The following is a 27706-nucleotide window of genomic DNA, read 5'->3' on the forward strand; positions in this document are numbered from 1 at the left end:
CAATACTCCCAAGAACCATAATTTTCTTACACACCATCTCAAGATTTTCACCATTATGAACCACCTTCCAACTATAATACCATTTCCTCAAACAATGAACCCTCTCTTCCACCACTGCCTTCATTGGACTAATCTCTCCAATCCCTAATGCAAGAACAACAAGAACTTTTAATTTGTTGCCAAAAGCAAGGGGAAGTCTTGGCTAATTTAACCGAAGTGATGAGCCAATTGGCCTCATTATGCACAACTATCCAAGACACCCTTATTGTTAAATGTGGAGGATTAGTTGAGGATCACAATGAGAAGAAGAATTTGGAGTTTCAAGGTGAAGAAGAGGAGTTGAAGCAAGAAGTGCAACAAGGGGAAGAGGTAGAGATAAATGAACCAAAGGAAGTGGTTAAAGATTTAGGAGATGTTGGGCGCAAAGAGGAATCTCAAGTTGAAGAGCCTTCTTTCATGGAACTTGAAAGTGATGTTAAGGAGGATAGTGCACAACCTCCAAGGCACAAGGTGATTAAAAGAATTGGAAGAAGTGGGGCAAACACCAAGTCCCCCTATTTATGATGATTTTGCATCAACATGTGATCCTTTTGAGCTTGATAAATCCTTCTTCATTGAACTTGGAATTGACAATGAGGTAGACTTCACTCAACCTCTGATTTATGATTTGAGTGATGGGGAAGAGCTAGAAGACATTGGTGAAGAAGAATTTGAACTTGAGGAAGCTAGGCAAGAGGTAGAGCTTGGAGAACCTTGTCAAGTGGTGGAAGCCCCTAGAAGAGGATGGACGGGAATGGAACGTGCCTTATCAAGATCATTGGGGACTCCTCCACCTAAGTCGCCATCCAATCCTTCATTTGTGTCGGTAAAACTCATTACTCTTAGCTTTATTATCCCACTTGAATTTGGTTTGCTTGAGACAGATAGCCAACTTAGGGCGCTTTGTGGAATGAAGCGTAAGAGGAGGATGTTTAGTGGTTGGCGTTGTAATTCTAGGCTCATTTTGGTTGAAGCTTCAAGGAGTGATTGCAAGGGTTGGGCTAATGCTCAAATGGATGGGTCTAGGAGGATCATTTGGTGCCTTAGTGAGAATTCGGCTTGCCTACCACCTGGAGGAAATTACCATGATCGACTCAAAGACGGGTGATAAATTGTTATTTTACTATTTATCTTGTACTTAATTTAGTGGATTTTTATCTATTATTCTCGCACTTATTCATAGAAATCGCATGTTTTACATTTTCCTTCCTGATTTTGTGCCATGATTGAAAACATGCTTCCTTGGCTTAGATTTACTATTTTTAATCCTCTCTTATTACCATTCGATGCCTTGATATGTGTGTTAAGTGATTTCAGGGTTTAAAGGGCAGGAATGGCTTAGAGGATGGAAAGGGAGCATGCAAAAGTGGAAGGAATACAGGAAATTGAAGGAATCACAAAGTTGTCAAGCCTGACCTCTTCGCATTCAATCGATCATAACTTGAGCTACAAAGGTCCAAATGAGGCAGTTCCAGTTGTGTTGGAAAGCTAACATCCGGGGCTTCAAAATGATATATAATTTGCCATAGTAGCCATATATCTAGGTGACGCACACGCGTGCATCACACGCATGCATCATTTTTGCGGAAATTCAGCGATCAGAAATCGCCCCCAGCGATTTCTGGGCTGTTTTTGACCCAGTTTTTGGTCCAGAAAATACAGACTAGAGGCTGTAGAGTGGAGAAATCAGGGAAGTCACTTTTCATTCACATAATTTTAGGTTTAGATGTAGTTTCTAGAGAGAGAGAGAGGCTCTCTCCTCTCTCAAGGTTTTAGGATATAGGACTTCTAGGTTTATTTCTTCCCAATTCCAGGTTCAATATTCCTTTAATTTAGTGTTCTTCTACTTTTATTCTATTACTTCAGTTTATCTTCTTCTTTTGTTTAATTATTAATGCAAAGATTATTTTTCTATTTAATTTCTTTATTTGATTGATTATCTCAATTCAATTCCTTTTATCATGTAAATGGCATCCATGTCAATGGAGTAGATCTCCTACTTGGTTTTGGAGTTGATTAATATTTGGAGACCCTTGAGTTGAAAGATTCAAGAGTTAAATTGTAATTGGGTTTATTATTGGCTGGCTCTCTAGTCACTAACGCTAATCCTTCCCAAGGGAGAGGATTAGGACTTGTGAATAGAAGTTGGTTCCCAACTTACTTGGCTTCCCTTCATTAGTTGAGGGTTAACTAAGTAGAAACAACGATCTATTACTATTAATCTTGGAAAATCCAACAAGGATAGAACTTCCGATTAATCTCCTCCTAGCCAAGGCTTTTTATTTCAATTTCATAAAACCTCTTGTTAATTTTTCCTGCTTTAAATTATAATTAATTATCTTATCATTCCTCACTCTAAAAATTCTCAGAAAAACCCATAACCAATAGTAACACACTTCCCTGCAATTCCTTGAGAGACGACCCGGGGTTTAAATACATCGGTTATTATTTTTATTGGGTTTGCTTTAGTGACAACCAAGTTTTTGTATGAAAGGATTCTTTGTAGGTCTAGAAGCTATACTTTCAACAAGAATTTATTTGTGAATTCTAGACCACGCAAGGAATCCGATCATCAACGGGTGTGAAAACAAAGTGTGGGATCCTGGATCACACAAGGAGAATCAATTTTGGGAGCTCATGGTTTGTGAAGAACTCCATCAAGGCTTAGAGTTATTAACTTTGAATGATGGAGCTTTTGGAAGTCCAAGCATTGGTGGATGTTCAAGGATGGATTCAAGCACAAGCCATCTTGATAAGAGCTCCCCATAAGTCTAACTTAAGGACAATAAACAAAAGTGTTAGGTGGGAAACACCCCACCATGGTAACATCTTTCCCTTTTTCTTTTTGTAAATATTGGTAAAAATTAGTTTAATTTCATGTTTTGTTTGGTTAGTTGAGTTTAATTGGGAGTCTAGTATGTTAAATAAGGTTTTATGGTGTTTTGGTAGCTGTTTGAAGGTTTGGAATGCTTAGTTTGGTGCAAGAACTTGGAAAAATTTTGAAAAATAGAGCACCACGCCACGCGTACGCGTCACCTACGCGTACGCGTGACCACCAAGTTTTTCATCTCCCATACAAATTCCAGAGAGTTGCGCGCGTTTTGGGCTGGAATTGTGCCTCTAGCACAAAATCCATCCATGCGTACGCGTGACCTGACGCGTACACATCACATATCTCTCTCTACAGCCACGCGTGCACGTCGGCGATGCGTACGCGTGGAATGAAGCGTACGCGTGGAACCTGCCCTGTTTCACCACTCTTCTTTTCCTCTCTTCTTTCCATTTCTTTCCTTCTTCTCTCTTCTCTTCTTTTCTTTCCATCCTTCAACCATCATCCAACACTACCAAACACCATCTATCACCAATTCTTATAGTTAGTTAGTTAGTCATTTAGTTAGTTTAATTTTTGTTTAAATTTTCTATTTTTTATTATAAATATTGGATTAGTAATCTTGTTTAATGTTTACTGCTGCTGATTACTGATAAGATGTTATCTTAACATCATTGTTGTTAATTTTCATTGTTGGATTCTTTTATTGAGGTTGCAATTTGTTACTTGGTTTTGAATTTCTCATACTTAACCTTTTTGAATACCAAGTACATATGACATTGCCGTCGAGCTTTCTAAATCTTTTGAATTGCATGTTTTGGCCACCATGCATTCATCATCTATTGTTAGGCAATTGTATATTACCAATGCATTTTTTTGTTAGGTGAGGCTTGTTTATGATTGACCCTTATTTACATCACCTATTTCATACATTGAGATTTGTGGAATTATGAAATTGGATCGAAAGCTTACCTAGTGACATATTTTTTAGCTTTGTCAAGCTTTGTGGACCATGCTTGCTATGTGATTGAGTTTAATTTCTATCTTCTCTTGTTCTAATTTCCATAGCACCCATGTGTTTCACTTCTATGTCACTTAGGTGTTGCAACAAATTCAAAGTGTGTCATTGATTAATGTGTAAGTTTCATATATCATTTTGTTCATTAAGTTTACTTACACATTAATCAATGCCCATTCATTATCCAATTTCATAATTGCTTGATTTTTGCTTGAATGCTTTTATGCTTCTTTATTGCTTGTTTGCTTATCTTAACTTACAAGTTACTTTGAAGTAATTCAAGCACACTAGAATGAGTGAAGTGCACCCTTCTTTTGTGTAATTATGTCATAGCTCTCTATGTTAGTGTGTGTGTTCTAAACCACATGCAACTTAGAACTCACACACTATTCTTCCTTAAATGTCACACTAATTCTCTCACTTTATTTTAGTGATCATCACCTCATTCCAACAAAATATGTTTTCTTGCTCCTGCATTTCCTTGTCTCCTTATCTTGTCTTCTATTTTCATGATAAGTCACCATAAGTAAAAACGGAAGCGGGAGAAAGAACACGCAGTAGCAGGTTGATTCACCAGCTGAGGGTGGCAATCCAGAAAGTCGCCGTACCCCCTTGCTCATCTTTGAATGCACCGAGGATGGTGCAAACTTTTAAGTGTGGGGAGGTTGTCCGACCACTCGGCGTTTTTGGGTGACAATTTCTAATCCCAACACTTTTGCATTTCAATTTTTTTAGGTCTTTTAGGAATTTTAGTTGCATTTTCTTGTTTTGCATATATATAAATAATAAAGCTTAGTCAAAATAATAAAATTTTCCAAGAAATTTATCTATAGGGCACCTTAATTGATTTGAAAAAAATTGTGTTGAACTTGCTTGAATTATATATATTGTGGATCATGTTTTTGAGCTAAGAACACATAAGCATGTGAGATTTGAGCCTAATTGTGTGGTTACATCATATAACCACTTATTTTCATTCTTGTGTGTATTATTCTCTTTCTATGATTGTAATCTTTGATTTGTTTGATTCTTTATGTCCATTATTTTGTGTATGAATGCACTTATATGATTGAGGCCATCGTTTCAAATAGCTTACTTACCCAAATAGCCTACCTTTTGTCTTCCATTGTTAGCCAACTTTGAGCCTATGCTAAACCCATTTGTTCTTAATTTTAACACATTACAAGTCCTGAGTGAAAAATAATAAATGTCCCCTTGTTTGGATCTTTGATTAGCTTAGGCTAGTGAGAGCGTTTATCATTTGATTTTGGGAGAGTTGGGAATATTGGGTAGAGATAAAAGGGTGTTTTTATATTTTTGTCAAAATTTTGGGAATTGGGAATATACTCATGTATTAATTAAATGTTAAATCATATGCATTGATACTTTTGTATATACTTTATTGCAAAAAGAAAAAAACTACAAAATAAAGAAAAAAAATATAAAAAAAAGAAAAAATATATAAACAAAAAAAGAAAAAGAAAAAAAATAGAAAAAGAAAAAGAAAAGCAATAAAAAGGAGACAAAATACCACAAAGTGAAGTTCAATAATAATCAATCCATATGGGTGGTGATCAAAAGAGAATGCATGAGTGTGTGAAAAAGTGAAGAATGGGTAGTTAGGTTAGCATTTGAATTGTATAGGTTGTAGGTTAGGTGGGAAGCTTAGGTTAATCAAAGATTCAAATTTTAAGCTCACTTGACCAAATACAATCTTACCTTGACCCTAGCCCCATTACAACCTATGGGAAAGTCCTCATGATATTTGTATGCATGCATGAAATAATTGTTGATTGTTAGATGAAAAACAAATATTGGAAAGCATGATTAGGGAAGAATTGAGTGAATCAACCCTATACACTTGAGTGACTAGAGCGGATACACATCCGGTGAGGGTTCGATTGCTCAATTACATGTTTTCACCTATAATCATCTCTTTTCTTGCAAGTTTACAAATTCTTTTCAATAACTCAAATCAATTGTGGATTTGATTAGGTTGTTAATACCTTTAGCCTTTATGTGCATATATGTATTCTTGGGAATTGATTTATTTTGACCAAGTAATTGCATCCATTTAGATAGATTGCATGTAGGTAGTTGCACTTAGATAGTGTGCATTGAATAAATGTTGATACCCTTTGTTTCTTTCTTGAGTTTAGCATGAGGACATGCTTATTTTAAGTGTGGGGAGGTTTGATAAACTCCAATTTTTTGGTTTATCTTGTGCTTAATTTAGGGGATTTTATCAACTTATCTCGTATTTATTCAATAAAATAGCATGGTTTTGTGAATCTCTCCCAATTTGTGCTTAAGAGTGAAAACATGCTTTTTAGGCCTTAAAATAGCTAAATTTAATTCACTTTAATTCCATTCGATGCCTTGATATATTTGTTAAGTGATTTCAAATTCAAAAGGCAAGTATTGGATGGAAGAAGTAAAGAGAAAAGCGTGCAAAGTGGAGAATTCATGAAGAAACAAGGATTTGGAGTGCTTAGATCGACGCACACGCATGACATGACGCACACGCGTGAAGATGGGGATCGTCAGGCGAAGCGTACGCGTGACATGATGCGTATGCGTGAAAAGAAAAATGCCAGACGATGCGTACGTGTTGCCCATGCGTACGCGTCACGGCAGGCATGTGACCTCATTAAAGTGAATTCGCTGTGGGCAATTTCTGAGCTTCTCAAGCCCAAATCCAACTCATTTCTAAAGCTATTTCATGCAGAATTGAAGATTGGACAAAGGGGGAGCAATTAGTTTTAGGTTAGCATCATGTAGGTTAGTTTTCTAGAGAGAGAAGCTCCCTCTTCTCTCTAGAATTAGGGTTCTTAGGTTAATTGCATCTTAGATCTAGGTTTTAATTCTTGCTTTCATCTTGTTTCCTTTACAATTTCTTGTTCTCACATCTTTGTTCTCTTAGTTTATATTGTTAATTTCCCCTTTGTGCCTCTTGTTGTTTGATGAACACCATTGTTGGATTTAGATTTCCTTTAATGCAATTTCATGTTTGATGTTCTTTTATTGTTAATTTGAGTTGTTTTTTGTTATTCTCTTGTAATTGGTAGTTGTAGAATTTATCTTTCCTTACAATTTATTATACTTTCCTTTTATGCCTTCCAAGTGTTTGACAAAATGCTTGGTTAGATGTTAGAGTAGCTTTTTGAGCATTCTTGGCTTGGAAAGAGAAATTAGGCAATCTTGAGTCACTAATACCCAACTTATGTTGGCGATCTAGCGTTGTTAGTTAATATTGTTTCCATTAACGCTAATCTTTTGCTAATTCAATTAGTAAGTTGATTAGGATTTTTGGATTGAGATTAACTAGTCTTATTTGACTTTCTCTCGTGTGAAGATAACATTGTACCTTCTTCCATTGTTGGAGATGACTAAATAGGATAAATTCTTGTTAATCATTGTATGACTAGGATAGAAAGTCTATATTCTCAATCCTTGCCATGAATGTCGCTCTTCATTACTTGCTTTATTTAGTTGTTTGTTCTATTTTCTTGTCATTTAATTTCTTGCACTTTTACCAACCCACCCCTTGGATACCATAACCAATAATACGCATACCTCACTGCAATTCCTTGAGAAGATGACCCGATGTTTAAATACTTCAGTTACTTTTATTGGGTTGGACTTGTGACAACCACACAATTTAAACTTTGATTGAGCATTACTTGTCGGTTTGGAACTATACTTGCAATGAAGTTATTTTCCTCTAACCGAAAAGAAATTTTATGCCGACGGTTCTGCTCTTTCAGTGGGAAAGGAAAATTTCTGAACCTCCTTTTAATTCATTATTGTTCTAATAGTGCTACACTACTGTACTTTATTTGGTCAGTTCATAGCGCAGTTTTTGTGAGAACACAAGACTACTTATTTGCTCATTTGATTGTCGTTCAATTTTTCTATGAACCTACGCTTGTTATTAAACTTAGTACCTACATTGTTTTCAAGACTTTCACACTCTATATTATAGTAGTAGTAGTAGATGGGATTTGATGGTAATCTTCTTACTACTGCCATATGAAAATATATTATATAGGATATGTCATTATGTAAAGAATCCCATTAGGGAACAATGAGAAATCTTGACAATGTGTACAATGGGCTAGTTATTTAGCCCAATAAAGATAAATAATAAAAATCCCTCTACAGATTATCCTAAATTAAAAAACTCTCATTCAGTTATTTCACATCAAATTTCAAATTTCAAATTTTCAAATTTTAAATTTCAAATTTTCAAAAAATTAAATTATTTATTTCAAAAAAATAACCATCCAAAATTCTAATTTACTAAATCATTTCACTCCAATACCCTCTTCTTTTTCAACCGGCAGCCACCCCCACCTTCATTAATAATTATCACACCTCACCTTCACTGCTTGGCTTGCCACACGCCACTCACATAGTAAAAATAACCATCCACTTAAGAACAAAAATAATCATCTGCTTACCTAATGAATTGAACATCTAACATATTTTAATTATATATAACTAAACCCAATCCAATCAAAATAATCATCTACATAAGATTTAAAATAACCATCCGCATATCTACTAAAATGACCATCCTAAATTGACCATTAAAATAGAAGAAGAAGGAGATGAATAAACAGAAGAAGTAACTATGATCATCCAACAATTTAATTTTTATTAAAAAAGAAAAAAATATATAATTTGACATATGAGTTTTATGATTTGATGTAACCATAAAATGAAAAAATGAAAAAAGAAAGGAAAAAAAAGGTTGAACAGATGAGGAGAAGACGACGACGGTAGGTGTGAGGGGCCGTAACACCAATGCGACTGTGACCTGTCCAACGGTCACGCCTTCAACTAGCTGACGAAGGAGGCAGGAGCCAGGCGGACACAGGACATGCACACCGTGCAGGTTACTAGCACAGAGACAGGCCGGCGCCGAAAGACGAGTGTGCGCAATGGGTGAGCGGTGCAGGACCGGGGCCGACTGAAGCAGCTGCTGCCAGCGGGGGAAAGACGCGCGCAAAGGAGGTTGGGCACTGCAGTTCTGATCGGCGCTGATGAAGGCTTCAAGTCACACAGCGCCGTAGCGGTGGATGTTGTGGTCTATGGCGGCGGGTGTCTGTGGCGACGCGGCAGATGAGAGTGGATGGAGAGGGAGAGAGAGAGAAAGAAGGAGAGGGAGACCGGTTGGAGGTGTTCGTGACTCTTTGGAATCCTTATTTGCTTTGTATTTGGAATCCTTATTTGCTTTGTAATTAAAATTAAAATTAATTTTGTAATTAATTAATTTAATTATCATTTAATATTAATTTCAAAAATATCCCCATTGTACACATTGTTCACTAATTACATTGGCTCCTCATATTTTCTCTTATGTAAATTCTTAGCTTGTTGAAAAGTAGGTGTGTTTACTATTCAAACTGAAGAATAATTGTATACAATGGTAATGAGAACCTTAAATGCTGCTCATTTTGGTGCATTTAATTCTTGTTTTCAGAATGCTTCTATTTGAATCACACTACTGCCATGATCCACTCAAGAAATGAAATATTAAACATAGATGTGACATATTGTCAATAATTTTTTTGTTATTTGACTTTTGAGTTTATATTTGAATGAGATTATAACATTGTAGTTTATGTAATACTTTTAATTTAAATGATATTTTAAAGTTTATATTAGACTATAATTATGTTTTACTGTGTTTATTTATATTTTATTTATTATTTGATTATAAAACAATTTTTTTTTGTTAAACCACAGTCGAATTGGTTGAATTAATAAACCAATAAACAAGTAACTAGAGCGATTCGATGACCGGTTCGATTTTCAGATCCTTAGATAAAAGATCCCAAGCATTAGACTTCACAAACAAGTTTCTTCAGATTATCACTATCACTTGGTATCTCGCTAACTTAAACATGGAGTCTGTTGTAAGCGACAACCATATTATTCACAGTGGAAGTAGCATTGTTAAGGCATATGGCCAAGAAATTTTTGTTTGAGGTCAATAATAGCCACCATTTTTTCGGTATCCCATGCCACTCATAATGCAATGAGAGATTGTGAGACCCTAGTGTTCGAATGATAAACATGACTTCAAGTTATCTTGGTAAAAATTCTTAGTAAAACTAGAACACACAATAATGATACAAGATATGTGCCATTACATCCAGAATTTGGAGAGAAAATTGGGAGCAAGTCAGAGGTTCCAACCTTCTTGCGCCAACAACAAGAAGCATAGTGTCGGATGCACCCTTATAGGGATCAAAATGAACATTACTAGGTGATCAATATTGTTAAGGCATGACCATCCTATGGGTATTGGTTGGTGGTCCTAGGCTCGATCTGACTGTAACACTCTACCATACCAAGTCTTATGCTTAAGTCATAAAATAGAGATGACAAGGTATTACGACCTCTAAAAATAAAATTTAGTATACGTAGTAGTGTGAACAACGTTTATAACTAGGAGCCTTCGAAGAAAAAGAGGTAAAACAAAATCATAAATTGAAAAGCGCAACACTCCGATCGATAACATAACGCAACGGATAAGGATAAGCTAGCGTAAGAATATATACAAAGGAGTGCCAAAAACACAAATATCAAAAACTCAAGACCCGGTTGTGAAGATAACCGGTCCGAGCATAGAAGTATATACATGTATATATATAAAGTAAGGAACCCAAAAGAAACCCATAAGACAAATTACAAAACCTGTTCTTCAAAACAACCTCTAAGAGGAGTCAACACAGTATGTATTATTTAGTGGAGATAATAAGTATCTAAGTAAAAACATAAAAATAAAGTAAAGTCCCGAGAACCAAGGATCTTCACTAATCCAGAAGTCTCCAGCAAGTCTCAGCGAGGAGCCTCACGTCCTGCATCTGAAAACCACAAAATCCGCATGAGTGAGAATCAGAGGTTCTCAGTATGGTAACAGTGCCCACATATCTAACATGTAATGTCCTGGGGAAAGCCGAAGGCAATCCTAGAACTTCCAACAGATAACTCAAAGCTTATAAACAGACTAAACCATAAATGACAACTGACTAAAGATCTTCCGTCTAACTATTACTTCCCTTTCCAAATCCTTCAGACCTCCCAACCACCAGCAGTAATATAATATGGCAAACACATTTATATCAGATAAGGAGATATACAAATAGGAAACAGATACGAAATTTAGACAATTAGCAAGTAACATGCAGTCAATTAGGCAATTCCAAACAATTCACGTAATATGCATATGATGTATGCCTGTCCTAATGGCTGATGAGTCTCATTTGTCGGTTATAAAGCCAACCAGACAAGTCCTGGTAGCTAACCATTAGACTGTCCTTTTGTCGTGCATAGGGCTGGCAATTCATACCCTACCCGCGGGTACCCAACCCGGTCCAACCCGTTTGGGTAGGGTACAGTCCGGGTATGCCTGCGGGTAGGGTAGGGTACGGGTTTAGGGTGTACTCTACCCTACCCTACCCGCACCTCATATATAACACATATTTTATAAAAATCTCTCTATATAGTGAAGGAAGTGAGAGTTGAACCCACAACCTCCCTTATGTAATGATTTATAATAAGTGAACAACCACTAAACTAGTTAGTTAATTTAATAATTTAGAGCATTAGTTTTTTATTTTTTATGTTATTAATACGTATAAAATTCAAAATGATTGAACTTTATATTTACTTTGAAAAAATTTGATATTTCTGCGTGTGGATGGGAGAAAAGTAAGGTGACGCCTGCACGTCAACCACACGTACGCGTGGGTGCGTTTTATGCCTCACGCACAAAACCAGCGCAATTCCCACACAACTCTCGGAAAATTTGGCTGGGCAATTGAATCAGCACATCGACGCATACGCGTCGCCAGACGCACGTGGGGATAGTGAACATTTGAAAATGATGTGTGTGGGTCGGCCACGCTTACACGTGGGAGTGCGTTCTGCTAAAAATTTTACTAAGTTAAAAAGCTGCAGAATTCACAATTTCAAACCCCAATCTTCCGACGGGCATAACTTCTCCGTTTCAAATTATTTTTCACCCGTTCTTTGAACGGCATAAACATCCCGGATCCAATTTTATTTTTAAACAAGTTTGGCACAAATCGGAGATTCAGAGTTCAAGTTATGATCTGTCAAAGTATACCCAAAAACCACATTTCATACAAAACCACAAAGTGCCATTTTCAAAACAAACCAATTTCAACCCTTTTTTGAAATCAACCAAAACATGCCAAAATTTAACCTCAAGCCTTCTCAACTTATACATTAACATTTTTATCAAATTCACAAACCACCATCCCATCATTTTAACCCATCTCACTCAAATAACTCAATTTCAAACACATTTTCATGTCATATATATATTCTTCCTCATCCCAATTTCCAACAACACCATTTCCAATCAACCATCATTACATATAATCAATATCACCCTCACCATCAATATGATTTCACCCACAATTCAACCTCAATCCATCATCAAGCATATATCAAAACATGCATATCTCTCATGCATCATACCATCAAAACATCAATATTCATAATCACATATATGACCACACAATATATCTCAACCATTCGACAACATCAACAATTCAATTCCTATCTTAGGGCCTCTAGCCTAAGTTTTCACACCACATTACATTTTAGATACAGAAAACCGAGACCATACCTTAGCCGATTTTCCCGGTCAACCTGGAGCACTTCCAAATCACTTTTTCACAAGCTCTCAAGGCTTCAACACCTCCAAGAACATATTTTTAGCACACCAAAGCCCTTTTCCAAGCTTTCCAAAACCTCAATCAAGCTCCAACACACATATATACACTTCCTAACCACAATTATCACATCCAAACACAACAACTCAATACCCAAACATCATAAACCCACAAATTCCACTAGGGTTGAGAATCTTACCACACCCAAGGATCAAGGAGACAAGATTAAGCCTCTCCTTCAAGCTAGTTGGATATTATAACATCAAAGAGCCCAAAATCTTAACACTTTTTTTTTCCATAAAATTCAAATTTAAGGCTGAAAAAACTGGACTAAAATCGTGGCTTACCTCAAGAACAAAGTAGAAGGTTTTGTAGAGCTTGTCGCGGTGAACGTGTGGCCGCAATCGGAGCTCCGAATCAAAAGTTTTGGTGGTTTGAAGATCAAGTGAGGGTTAGAACTTTGGAAGAATATTTTTCTCCCATTCTTTGTAATTTCCAGTGTGTTTGAGGTTTAAGGGAGGAGAGAGAGTGCTGTTTTAGGGTTTTAGGTTTAGTTTGATTGGGCCAAGGGCCCAATATAGGTCCGGTTTGGCCCGTTCGGTCCAATCTTGTGCCGATTTCTATAAAATTAATATCAAAATTCTCGTTTTAATCTCCTCTGTCATATTAAGCCATAAAAATCAGATTTTTGGCTTTCTAGAATAAATTTTAATTTATGGATTAATTAGTCATTAATTAACTGGGTTTTACACTGACTCCTACTCACGAAGTTGGAGGGACTTGAGCTCTGATGAGCGGATATTTTATACGCTTTTTGGGGTTAGTTTCATATAGTTTTGGGTATGTTCTAGTTAGTTTTTAGTCTATTTTCATTAGTTTTTAGGAAAAATTTATATTTCTGGACTTTACTATGAGTTGTGTGTTTTTCTGTAATTTCAGGTATTTTTCTGGCTGAAATTGAAGGAGCTGAGCAAAAATCTGATTCAGGTTGAAAAAGGACTGCTGATGTTGTTGGATTCTGACCTCCCTGCACTCAAAGTGAATTTTCTGGAGCTACAAAACTCGAAATGGCATGCTTCCAATTGCGTTGGAAAGTAGACATCCAGCGCTTTCCAGCAATATATAATAATCCATACTTTGCACAAGGATAGATGACGTAAACTGGCGTTCAACGCCAGTTCTCTGCCCAATTCTGGCATCCAGCGCCAGAAAAGGATCAAAAACTGGAGTTGAACGCCCAAACTGGCACAAAAACTGGCGTTCAACTCCACAAATGGCCTCTGCACGTGACTTACTTAAATCTCAGCCCCAGCACACATCAAGTGGGCCCCAGAAGTGGATCTCTACATCATCCATCATGGTCCACTTATTTTTTTGTAAACCTAGGCTACTAGTTTAGTATTTAAACAACTTTTAGAGACTTATTTTGTATCTCATGACATTTTTAGATCAAACCCTTGTATTCTCTGACGGCATGAGTCTCTAAATCCCATTGTTGGGGGTGAGGAGCTCTGCTGTGTCTCGATGAATTAATGCAAGTATTTCTGTTTTCCATTCCAACACGCTTGTTCCTATCTAAGATGTTCATTCGCGCTTAACTGTGATGAAGGTGATGATCTGTGACATTCATCACCTTCCTCAAACCATGAACGTGTGCCTGACAACCACCTCCGTTCTATATCCGATTGAATGAGTATCTCTGAGATCTCTTAATCAGAATCTCCGTGGTATAAGCTAGAACTGATGGCGGCATTCATGAGAATCCAGAAAGTCTAAACCTTGTCTGTGGTATTCCGAGTAGGATTCAAGGATTGAATGACTGTGACGAGCTTCAAACTCCTGAAGGCTGGGCGTTAGTGACAGACGCAAAAGGATAGTAAATCCTATTCCAACCGGATCGAGAACCAACCGGTGATTAGCCGTGCTGTGACAGAGCGCGTGAGCGTAGTTTTTACTGGAAGGATGGAAGGTAGCCATTGACAACGGTGATCCACCAACACATAGCTTGCCATAGGAGGACGTGCGTGCGTGAATCAGAAGACAAAGGAAAGCAGAGATTCAGAAGACAAAGCATCTCCAAAACTCCAACATATTCTCCATTACTGCACAACAAGTAACCTTTAATTTATGCTCTCTTGGTTATTCGCAATTCAACTGATAAACATAATTGACTTCCTGACTAAGATTTACATGATAATCATAGATTGCTTCAAACCAACAATCTCCGTGGGATTCGACCCTTACTCACGTAAGGTATTACTTGGACGACCCAGTGCACTTGCTGGTTAGTGGTACGCGTTGTGAAAAGTGTGATTCACAATTCGTGCACCAAGTTTTTGGCGCCGTTGCCGGGGATTGTTCGTGTTTGAACAACTGACGGATTATTTTGTTGCTTAGATTAGGAAAAATCTCTTTTTTTTGGTTTAGAGTCTCTTATTATTGTTCTTGGTTAAAAATATCCTTCTTTAAAACAAGTGTTACATTTACTGCACAATTGGCTAGAGCGTTGGTCTAAGTCCGTGGCAGTTTGGTACACTCTTTTTAAAATCTTTTTCAAAAATAATATTTTCTCTATTAAATCATGTGCCAAACTTTAAGTTTGGTGTTTTCTTGTTGATTTTCCTTAAAATTTTCGAAAATTTTGGTTTGGTTTTCTAAAAATTTTAAGTTTGGTGTTCTTTCTTCGTGTTCTTGAGTTTTCCTTGTGACTTGATCTTAAAATTTTTAAGTTTGGTGTTCCTTGGTGTTTTCCTTCCAAAATTTTCAAAAATAGGGAGCATTAGATCTAAAAATTTTAAAATCTTGTGCTATCTTATTGTTTTTCTCTTTCCTCTTAAAAATCAAAAATATCTTTTCTCTCTTTTTTAAAAACAAATTTTCGAAATATATTTCTAAAATTCAGATTTTTTATTTCAAAATTTAAATTTTTTTTTTCAAAATCATCATATCCTTTTCAAAACTTCCTAACCACTTTCTCTCTCCTCAGTTTTTCGAAAATCTTCACTCAATTTTTATTTATTCTATTTTAATTTATTTCATTTTCGAAATAAATATATAAATAAATAAATAAAAATATTTTTCCTATTTTACATCATCTCCCTTTCTCCATCATGGATCTAAGTGGAAATGAACAGTCCAGGAGGACTCTGGGGTCATATTCTAACCCCTCTACTGCTTCATATGGGAGTAGTATCTGCATACCCTCCATTGGAGTCAGTAGCTTTGAGTTGAATCCTCAGCTCATTATCATGGTGCAGCAAAGTTGCCAGTATTCCGGTCTTCCACAGGAAGAGCCTACAGAGTTTCTGGCACAGTTTTTATAAATTGCTGACACAGTACATGATAAGGAAATAGATCAGGATGTCTACAGACTATTACTATTTCCATTTGCTGTAAAAGATCAAGCTAAGAGGTGGTTAAATAACCAACCTAAGGCCAGCATAAGGACATGGAAACAGCTGACAGAAAAATTCCTGAATCAATATTTTCCTCCAAAAAGGATGACACAGCTAAGGCTGGACATCCAAGGCTTTAAACAAGGAGATAATGAATCTCTTTATGATACCTGGGAGAGATACAGAGAGATGCTACGAAAATGCCCCTCTGAAATGTTTTCAGAGTGGGTTCAGTTAGACATCTTCTACTATGGGCTTGCAGAAGGAGCTCAGATGTCTCTAGATTACTCAGCTAGTGGATCTATCCACATGAGAAAGACAATTGAAGAGGCTCAAGAGCTCATTGATACAGTTGCCAGGAATCAGCATCTGTACCTAAGCAGCAACCCTTCCATGAATGAAGAGGTTAAAACAGTAACTGCTGAACTCAGTCCTGTAAAACAAGCTGCTGAATTCAATCAGCAATTGGACTTTCTAATAAAGCAGCTAGCCGAATTTAAAGACAGGTTACAAGAGACAAGGATGGCTAATATACATATGGACGAACAGTTTAAGCAAACAAAGCAGCAGCTGTCAAAGCAAATAGCAGAGGAATGCCAAGCAGTTCAACTAAGAAGTGGGAAAACATTAAATACCCCACCTCAAGGCAGCAAAAAGCTAAGAAATGAGCAAACCACCCAAAATTCACCTGAGGACAGTAAGAGCCCAGGGAAAAATAATTCTGGCGCTAAAACGCCAGAAAATTGGTGGAAGGCTGGCGCTGAACGCCCAGACCATGGCCAAAACTGGCGTTCAACGCCAGAGATACAGCAGGACTGGCGTTCAACGCCAGAAATGGGCAAGGATCTGGCATTGAACGGCCAAAATGGGCAGGATCTGGCGCTGAACGCCCAAAAAGGGCACAGTTCTGGCGTTCAGACGCCAGGAGCAGACAAGGAGCTGGCGTCCAGTTTCACTCCAGCTTCTAACTCTGGCACTCAAGTGCCAGTGAGGGATCAGACACACACAAATGCTGATAACAACCCCTCTAAAAAGGCTTCTTCAACCACTTCTGTAGGCAATAAACCTGCAGCAACTAAGGTTGAAGAATATAAAGCCAAGATACCTTATCCTCAAAAACTCCGGAAAGAGGAGCAGGATAAGCAATTTGCTCGCTTTGCAGATTACCTCAGGACTCTTGAAATAAAGATTCCATTTGCAGAAGCACTTGAGCAAATACCTTCTTATGCCAAGTTCATGAAAGAGATCTTGAGTCATAAGAAGGATTGGAGAGAAACAGAAAGAGTTCTCCTCACTGAAGAATGCAGTGCAGTCATTCTGAAGAGCTTTCCTGAAAAGCTTAAAGACCCTGGGAGCTTTCTGATACCATGCATATTAGAAGATAATTGCACCAAGACAGCTTTATGCGATCTTGGGGCAAGCATCAACCTAATACCTGCATCCACTATCAGGAAGCTTGGCTTAACTGAAGAAGTTAAACCAACCCAGGTATGTCTCCAACTTGCTGATGGTTCCACTAAATACCCATCAGGCGTGATTGAGGACATGATTGTCAGAGTTGGGCCATTCGCCTTTCCCACTGACTTTGTTGTGCTGGAAATGGAGGAGCACAAGAGTGCTACTCTCATTCTAGGAAGACCCTTCCTAGCAACTGGACGATCCCTCATTGACGTCCAACAGGGGGAAATAACCCTGAGAGTCAACAATGATGAGTTCAAGTTGAACGCTGTCAAAGCCATGCAGCATCCAGACACATCAACAGACTGCATGAAAGTTGATCTTATTGACTCTTTGGTAGAAGAGATCAACATGGCTGAGAGTCTCGAATCAGAGTTGGAAGACATCTTTAAAGACGTTCAGCCTGATTTGGAGGATTCAGGGGACATGAAAGAGCCTCTGAACTTTCTTCTGAAAGAGGAAAAACCTCCTAAACCCGAGCTCAAGCCACTACCACCATCCTTGAAATATGCATTTCTGGGAGAAGGTGACACTTTTCTAGTGATCATAAGCTCTGCTTTAAATTCACAGGAAGAGGAAGCACTTATTCAAGTGCTAAGGACACACAAGACAGCTCTTGGGTGGTCCATAGGTGACCTTAAGGGCATAAGCCCAGCTAGATGCATGCACAAAATCCTATTGGAGGATAATGCCAAACCAGTGGTTCAACCACAGAGGCGGCTAAATTCAGCCATGAAGGAAGTGGTGCAGAAAGAGGTCACCAAGTTACTAGAGCCTGGGATTATTTATCCTATTTCTGATAGCCCCTGGGTGAGCCCTGTTCAAGTCGTCCCAAAAAAGGGAGGCATGACAGTGATTCATAATGAAAAAAATGAACTGGTTCCTACAAGAACAGTTACAGGGTGGCGCATGTGTATTGACTACAGAAGGCTCAATACAGCCACCAGAAAGGATCATTTTCCTTTACCATTCATAGACCAGATGCTAGAAAGACTAGCAGGTCATGATTATTACTGCTTCTTGGATGGCTACTCAGGTTATAACCAGATTGCAGTAGATCCCCAGGATCAAGAGAAAACAGCATTCACATGTCCATCCGGAGTGTTTGCTTATAGAAGGATGCCATTTGGGCTATGTAATGCGCCTGCAACCTTCCAGAGATGCATGCTCTCTATTTTCTCTGACATGGTGGAAAAATTTCTGGAAGTCTTCATGGATGACTTCTCAATATATGGAGACTCATTCAGCTCCTGTCTTGATCACCTGAAACTTGTTCTGAAAAGATGTCAAGAAACCAACCTAGTTTTAAACTGGGAAAAGTGTCACTTCATGGTGACTGAAGGAATTGTTCTTGGGCATAAAATCTCAAACAAGGGAATAGAGGTGGATCAAGCAAAAATAGAGGTAATTGAAAAATTACCACCACCTGCCAATGTTAAGGCAATCAGAAGCCTTCTGGGGCATGCAGGATTCTATAGGAGGTTTATAAAGGATTTTTCAAAAATCGCAAAACCTCTAAGCAATCTGCTAGCTGCTGACACGCCATTTGTGTTTGACACAAAGTGCCTGCAGGCGTTTGAAACGCTGAAAGCTAAGCTGGTCACAACACCAGTCATTTCTGCACCAGACTGGACATTACCATTTGAGCTAATGTGTGATGCCAGTGATCATGCCATAGGTGCAGTATTGGGACAGAGGCATGACAAGCTTCTGCATGTCATTTATTATGCCAGTCGCGTTCTAAATGATGCCCAGAAAAATTACACAACCACAGAAAAAGAACTACTTGCAGTGGTTTACGCCATTGACAAGTTCAGATCATACTTAGTAGGATCAAAAGTGATTGTGTATACTGATCATGCTGCTCTTAAATATCTACTCACAAAGAAGGATTCAAAACCCAGGCTCATCAGATGGGTATTGCTTCTGCAAGAGTTTGATATAGAAATAAGAGACAGAAAAGGGACAGAGAACCAAGTGGCTGATCATCTGTCCCAGATAGAGCCAGTGGAAGGGACGCCCCTCCCTTCTCTTGAGATCTCTGAGACGTTTCCTGATGAGCATTTATTCGCCATTCAGGAAGCACCATGGTTTGCCGATATTGCAAACTATAAAGCTGCAAGGTTCATACCCAAGGAGTACAACAGGATACAAAAGAAGAAATTAATTACTGATGCAAAGTACTACTTGTGGGATGAACCTTATCTCTTTAAGAGATGTGCAGACGGAATTATCCGTAGGTGTGTGCCTAGAGAAGAAGCACAGAGGATCCTGTGGCATTGCCACGGATCTCAATATGGAGGCCATTTCGGAGGTGAGCGAACAGCCACCAAGGTCCTCCAATGTGGCTTCTATTGGCCCACACTCTATAAAGATTCCCGAGAGTTTGTACGTAATTGTGACAGTTGCCAAATGGCTGGTAACCTGCCTCATGGTTACGCCATGCCTCAACAAGAAATCTTGGAAATTGAGTTGTTTGACGTATGGGGAATTGACTTCATGGGACCTTTCCCACCATCATACTCAAACACTTATATTCTGGTGGCAGTTGACTATGTATCAAAATGGGTTGAGGCTATTGCCACACCCACCAATGATACTAAAACAATGCTGAAGTTCCTCCAGAAACATATCTTTAGCAGGTTTGGTGTCCCTAGAGTACTAATCAGTGATGGGGGCACTCACTTCTGCAATAAACAGCTTTACTCTGCCATGGTTCAGTATGGAATTCGCCACAAGGTGGCCACTCCATATCACCCACAAACCAATGGGCAAGCTGAAGTCTCTAACAGAGAATTAAAGAGAATCCTGGAACGGACAGTAAATACCCGTAGAAAGGATTGGGCACGGAGCCTGGATGATGCTCTGTGGGCTTACAGGACAGCATTCAAGACCCCTATAGGGACCTCTCCATACCAACTCGTGTATGGTAAGGCATGTCACCTGCCCGTGGAACTGGAACATAAGGCCTACTGGGCAACCAGATTCCTAAACTTTGATGCCAAATTAGCAGGAGAAAAACGATTGCTCTAGCTAAATGAGCTAGAGGAATTCAGATTCACAGCTTTCGAAAATGCCAAGCTTTATAAAGAAAAATAAAAAAAATGGCATGACAGAAAGCTGTCATCTAGAATCTTTGAACCATGACAGAAGGTCCTGTTGTTTAACTCTAGACTCAGGCTATTCCCCGGGAAACTGAAATCCCGGTGGAGGGGACCATACGTGATTACAAGTGTGTCACCATATGGTTATGTGGAGCTTCAAGATATTAATTCTGATAAGAAGTTCATTGTCAATGGACAGAGAATCAAGCATTATCTTGAAGGCAACATTGAGCAAGAATGCTCAAGGCTGAAGCTAGATTAAAAGCTCAGCAAGGTCCAGCTAAAGACAATAAAGAAGCGCTTGCTGGGAGGCAACCCAGCCATGGGGCAACAATCCTCTAAGCATTTTGCCCTATTTCTATTTTTTATTCTTATTTGTTCATTGGCAACAAGGTAAATAATCATTTACAGAAGACCTCGGCACACAAAACAGAGAAAAAGAGCTCACTGGCAAGAAAACGCCAGTAAAAGTATATTTTGGGCATTCAACGCCCAAAATGGGCATCCACTGGGCGTTGAACGCCAGTGATGGTAGCAATCTGGGCGTTCAACGCCAGAAAGGGGCACCCACTGGGCATTGAACGCCAGTAATGGCAGCAGCTGGGCGTTGAACGCCCAGGAAAGCAGCATTTGGGCGCTGAACGCCCAAAACAGGCAGTGTTTGGGCGTTCAAACGCCAGGACAGCAGGGAGGAGCCAAATTCATTTTTCCACACGTACTTCCATTTTAATTTCAAATTTTATGTTTCAATGCATGATTTTTACATGAACATGTTAAGAACCCTGATTTCTAAAATCCTTAATTTCTAAAAATCCCTCTTTCCAATTTCAATCCAAACTCTTTTCAAAACTTTTCTGAAAACAAATCTATCTTTTTCACTCAAAAATCTTTTCAACTAATCCATATCTTTTTCAAATCTCCATATTATCTTTTTCGAAATTCAGATTTATCTTTTTCAAAAATCTATCATATCTTTTCAAAATTAAACTATATCTTCTATCTTATCTTTTTCAACTCAATCTTTTTATCTTATCTTTTCCAATTTTTCGAAAACCCACCCCCCATCCCTTTAAATTTGGGTTCGGCCTCCCTCCTCCTCCATCAACAATTGCACCTAGCTCTCCTTCTATCCCTCTCCTTTCTTTTCTTTTGCTTGAGGACAAGCAAACCTCTAAGTTTGGTGTGTTTATCCGAGATCACTAAGATCATGGCTCCTAAAGGAAAACAACCCACTCCAAGAGGCAAGAAAGAGAGCGTTCCAAAACCACTTTGGAATCAAGGGAAGTTCTTATCTAAAGAACATTCAGACCATTGTCTTAAAGTAATGGGTCTGAGATCAGTGATCCCGGAAGTTAGATTCGATCTGAAAGAAGATGAATATCCGGAGATCCAGGAGCAAATTCGAATCAGGAACTGGGAAGTCCTAGCTAATCCTGAAACGAAAGTAGGAAGGAACATGGTCCAGGAGTTCTATGCTAATATGTGGCAGACTGACAAGCAAAAACTATCTGGAACTGCCTTCTATGAATTTCGGACCATGGTCAGAGGGAAGATTGTTCATACCACCCCTGACAAGATCAGAGAGATCTTAAAGCTACCTCAGCTAAAGGATGATCCAGACTCCTTCAACAGGAGGATGATGAGAGCAGACATTGACCTGGATAAGATTCTAGAGGACATATGTATCCCTGGAGCCAGGTGGACCACCAACACAAAGGGTGTCCCAAATCAACTCAAGAGAGAGGATCTCAAACCAGTCGCCAGAGGATGGCTGGACTTCATTGGGCGTTCTTTGTTGCCCACTAGCAACCGTTCTGAAGTCACAGTTAAAAGAGCAGTGATGATCCATTGCATCATGATGGGGAAGGAAGTGGAGGTTCATCAGCTGATTTCAACTGAACTCTACAAAATTGCTAACAAAAATTCTAAAGAGGCCAGGTTGGCTTATCCAAGCGTGATTTCTCTGCTCTGCAAGGACGCTGGAGTAAGGATGGGAATAACTGAATATATCCTAATTGAAAAGCCAATCACCAAAGCATCAATGGAAAAACAACAAGCACAGGAGGATCCCATCAAGAAGAGAGCACAGGAATTCCTCCCAGAGATCCCTCAATCTGAATACTGGGAGTATCTTGAGACGTCCGTTACCAAGATACGGGAAGCTATGGAGCAAATAATAAAAGAACAGAAGGAACACAGTCAAATGCTGACCTATATGTTTAAAGAACAAGAGGAGCAAGGGCGTGACTTAAGGGAATTGAAGCGCCAAAAGTCTTCTCTTGTAGGACCAAGCACCCCAAGGATCAGAGGAACCCCCGTTCCCCCAGAATAAAGGTTGTTAATTTCCAATTTCTGCCTTAACTCTGTGACAGTGTCCTTATAGAAGTTTACCTTAGGAGTCATATAGTAGTAATTAGTATCTATTTTGATTTTATCTCCAATTAAGCTATAGTTTATTTTTCTCATCATCAGCAAACATGAATAAAGTAGTAGATCTTTTGAATAAGAGGCAATAAAATTTCGAGTTTTAATAAGAGAAATTCTAATTAGTTAAATGTGGTGGCAATGCTTTCTGTCTTCTGAATGAATGCTTGAACAGTGCATATGTCTTTTGAATTTGTTGTTTAAGACTGTTAAATATGTTGGCTCTTGAAAGAATGATGAACATGAGACATGTTATTGATAATCTGAAAAATCATAAAAATGATTCTTGAAGCAAGAAAAAGCAGCAAAGGACAAAGCTTGTAGAAAAAATATATAGACAAAAAAAAGAAAAAATAAATAGAAAGAACAAGAAAAAGCAAGCAGAAAAAGCCAAAAGCTCTTAAAACCAAGAGGCAAGAGCAAAAAGCCAATAACCCTTAAAACCAAAAGGCAAGGGCAAATAAAAAGGATCCCAAGGCTTTGAGCATCAATGGATAGGAGGGCCTAAAGGAATAAAATCCTGGTCTAAGCGGCTAAACCAAGCTGTCCCTAACCATGTGCTTGTGGCGTGTAGGTGTCAAGTGAAAACTTGAGACTGAGCAGTTAAAGTCAAGGTCCAAGGCAAAAAGAAGAGTGTGCTTAAGAACTCTGGACACCTCTAATTGGGGACTTTAGCAAAGCTGAGTCACAATCTGAAAAGGTTCACCCAGTTATGTGTCTGTGGCATTTATGTATCCGGTGGTAATACTGGAAAACAAAGTGCTTAGGGCCACGGCCAAGACTCATAAAAAAAAGCTGTGTTCAAGAATCATCACACTGAACTAAGAGAATCAATAACACTATCTGAATTCTGAGTTCCTATAGATGCCAATCACTCTGAGCTTCAATGGATAAAGTGAGATGCCAAAACTGTTCAGAAGCAAAAAGCTACTAGTCCCGCTCATCTAATTAGAATCTGAGCTTCACTCAAAAACTCTGAGATATTATTGCTTCTCAACCTATTAGTCTTCTATTTTATTTGTCTAGTTGCTTGAGGACAAGCAACAGTTTAAGTTTGGTGTTGTGATGAGCGGATATTTTATACGCTTTTTGGGGTTAGTTTCATATAGTTTTGGGTATGTTCTAGTTAGTTTTTAGTCTATTTTCATTAGTTTTTAGGAAAAATTTATATTTCTGGACTTTACTATGAGTTGTGTGTTTTTCTGTAATTTCAGGTATTTTTTTGGCTGAAATTGAAGGAGCTGAGTAAAAATCTGATTCAGGCTGAAAAAGGACTGCTGATGCTGTTGGATTCTGACCTCCCTGCACTCAAAGTGGATTTTCTGGAGCTACAGAACTCGAAATGGCATGCTTCTAATTGCGTTGGAAAGTAGACATCCAGGGCTTTCCAGCAATATATAATAGTCCATACTTTGCACAAGGATAGACGACGTAAACTGGCGTTCAACGTCAGTTCTCTACCCAATTCTGGCATCCAGCGCCAGAAAAGGATAAAAAACTGGAGTTGAACGCCCAAACTGGCACAAAAACTGGCGTTCAACTCCACAAATGGCCTCTGCACGTGACTTACTTAAATCTCAGCCCCAGCACACACCAAGTGGGCCCCAGAAGTGGATCTCTGCATCATCCATCATGGTCCACTTATTTTTTTGTAAACCTAGGCTACTAGTTTAGTATTTAAACAACTTTTAGAGACTTATTTTGTATCTCATGACATTTTTAGATCAAACCCTTGTATTCTCTGACGGCATGAGTCTCTAAATCCCATTGTTGGGGGTGAGGAGCTCTGCTGTGTCTCGATGAATTAATGCAAGTATTTCTGTTTTCCATTCAAACACGCTTGTTCCTATCTAAGATGTTCATTCGCGCTTAAATGTGATGAAGGTGATGATCTGTGACATTCATCACCTTCCTCAAACCATGAACGTGTGCCTGACAACCACCTCCGTTCTATATCCGATTGAATGAGTATCTCTGAGATCTCTTAATCAGAATCTCCGTGGTATAAGCTAGAACTGATGGCGGCATTCATGAGAATCCGAAAAGTCTAAACCTTGTCTGTGGTATTCCGAGTAGGATTCAAGGATTGAACGACTGTGACGAGCTTCAAACTCCTGAAGGCTGGGCGTTAGTGACAGACGCAAAAGGATAGTAAATCCTATTCCAACCAGATCGAGAACCAACCGGTGATTAGCCGTGCTGTGACAGAGCGCGTGAGCGTAGTTTTCACTAGAAGGATGGAAGGTAGCCATTGACAACGGTGATCCACCAACACATAGCTTGCCATAGGAGGACGTGCGTGCGTAAATCAGAAGACAGAAGAAAGCAGAGATTCAGAAGACAAAGCATCTCCAAAACTCCAACATATTCTCCATTACTGCACAACAAGTAACCTTTAATTTATGCTCTCTTGGTTATTCGCAATTCAACTGATAAACATAATTGACTTCCTGACTAAGATTTACAAGATAACCATAGATTGCTTCAAACCAACAATCTCCGTGGGATTCGACCCTTACTCACGTAAGGTATTACTTGGACGACCCAGTGCACTTGCTGGTTAGTGGTACGCGTTGTGAAAAGTGTGATTCACAATTCGTGCACCAAGCTCATCAAGTCTTGAAAGAATTAACAATAGGTAATGAAAAGTTCAAAAGGAGCTGATAGTCATGAGATCTATTGAGAAAGTCTAAGGTGCCCCAATTTTTATTAAAATTTGGCCAGCACTTAATTAGCAAAATAAAAGTGAGTAATCTCACACTATTAGATGAAATCTTACATCATTAAAAACACCAATAATAACTACTTAATAGCTACAAATTACAAAACTTGTTACCTCCTAACACTCCTCTTTCTTTTACTTGGGTGTTAAGAGTCTGTCTACCATGAAATTTGATAAGCCTAAAATTAGAAAAAACCTAGAGAATTTGATATGATATTTAATATAAGGTATTTCTAGTAACTTAGCAAGATCAACCATCTCTATCTTGGCTAAGTGTTTTTCTTACTTTACTACTCGAAGAAAATTTAGAAAAAAATGTTTCTTCTATTTGCAAGGAGTAGATCAATGATCTGATGAAATAATTTAAGAGTATTGATCTTTTTAACAATGTCTTATTAGAGGTAGTTGGCTTAACCTTCCAAATTTTATTGATATATTCCAAATAAAAAATTTTTAGAGAGGCAATTACAAAAACGAGTTAATAGTCAATTTCGTCCCTGAAAAATACCTCGATCTCCATTTTCGTCCCCAAAAGTCAAAATTAATCAAAATCGTCCTCCAAAGATACCTTACATGATCACGTTCGTCCTTAAGTCATCTCCCTAGCTGAGTTGGCAAACGTCTGCTGACGTGGGCCGTTAACTGCCAAGGTGGCAGAGAACAAAAACGACGTCGTTTCGGTAGAAAGCGCTCCTAGGGTTGAAACGTCGCCGTTTTCTCTTCAGATGAGGGATTCAAATGTTCACCATGGCAGCACTTTCACCTTCACCTTCTCCTTCTTCTCCTTCAACATGCCCCCATCGACTTCAGCTATGTTAAGAGAGTTCCATGGAACCCTTCAACATGTGAGAATTTCCACTCTTTATCATCAAACTTGAGCAACTGTTGCACCTCGCTCTTATCTCTAATCGGAATAGGGTTCGCGCAGTACCTTAAAGCAACTACAAATTTCAACCTCCCAAACCTTGAAACCTCAACCTCATGCGTCCATGATTTCTAGTCTCAGCTCAATTCCTTGTCTCTCCAAAACAACCTCATTGACTTGTGCTTTAACCTTCACCAGTTCGTCATGTCCCGAAACGTCTGCGCAGGAATTGAAACCCTAACTAAAAGATTGGGACAAGAAGCTTGGTCAAATCACGCCTCTTGATACTAGTTGCAAACAAGACCTCACTGATCTTTCGCTATGTGATTTGTGTCTTACTGCAGGGTTTCAGGTGCAGCATAAACTTGTCTCCGTTGATGGTAATGCTTCTCACTCTGAAAATTGTTTCAAATTTACTATTCTATATGCTGCTACGTTTGTGAATCAGTATGGACCTGAAAGCAATGGTGCCATGAGTTGCATCTTTGGTATGTCACTTTACCCACAGGGTGGTGGTTCTGGTGGAAAAAGTCACCAGGATTTGGTTTTTGGGTTAACTGGTGCTGGTGTTGCTTTGTTAGTTATGTCTTGTTTGTTAGGAGTATGTTTGGTATGATAGGAAGGTTAGGAGGAAGAAGCTTAATGATGATGCAATTCTCAACCAAGAATTTCATTGGCAAGGGTGGATTTGGGCTTGTTTTCAATGGGGTTTTGTCCGATGGTTCAGTCGTGGCGGTTAAGAGGATCTTGGAATCTAATTTTCAAGGGGATGTGGAGTTTTGTAATGAGGTGGAGATTATTAGCAACCTGAAGCACCGGAATCTGGTGCCTCTTCGAGGCTGTTGTGTAGTGGATGATGATGATGAAAAATTTAATGACAGGGGAAGTCAGAGGTTTTTGGTTTATGATTACATGCCGAATGGAAACCTTGAAGACCATCTGTTTTTGGTGAGTGAGCAGCAAAAGTTGAAGAAATCGCTGACTTGGCCTCAAAGGAAGAGCATAATCTTGGATATGGCAAAGGGGCTGGCTTATCTGTCGTGCGATGCATGTGTTCACGGTGATGTATTTATCGTTTAAATTGGGATTAGGGTTCTAGGGACTAATTTGACGTCTTAAACAAGAGTTATCTTG

The 27706-nt window shown here is 38.6% G+C and overlaps 1 pseudogene; it reads left to right on the forward strand.

The window, feature by feature from the left end:
- Positions 1 to 219: 219 nt before the first annotated feature.
- Positions 220 to 27652, forward strand: LOC112748908 (probable receptor-like protein kinase At1g11050; annotated as a pseudogene).
- Positions 27653 to 27706: the final 54 nt, after the last annotated feature.

The sequence above is a fragment of the Arachis hypogaea genome, chromosome 15, assembly GCF_003086295.3.
Source record: "Arachis hypogaea cultivar Tifrunner chromosome 15, arahy.Tifrunner.gnm2.J5K5, whole genome shotgun sequence".
NCBI lineage: Eukaryota > Viridiplantae > Streptophyta > Magnoliopsida > Fabales > Fabaceae > Arachis > Arachis hypogaea.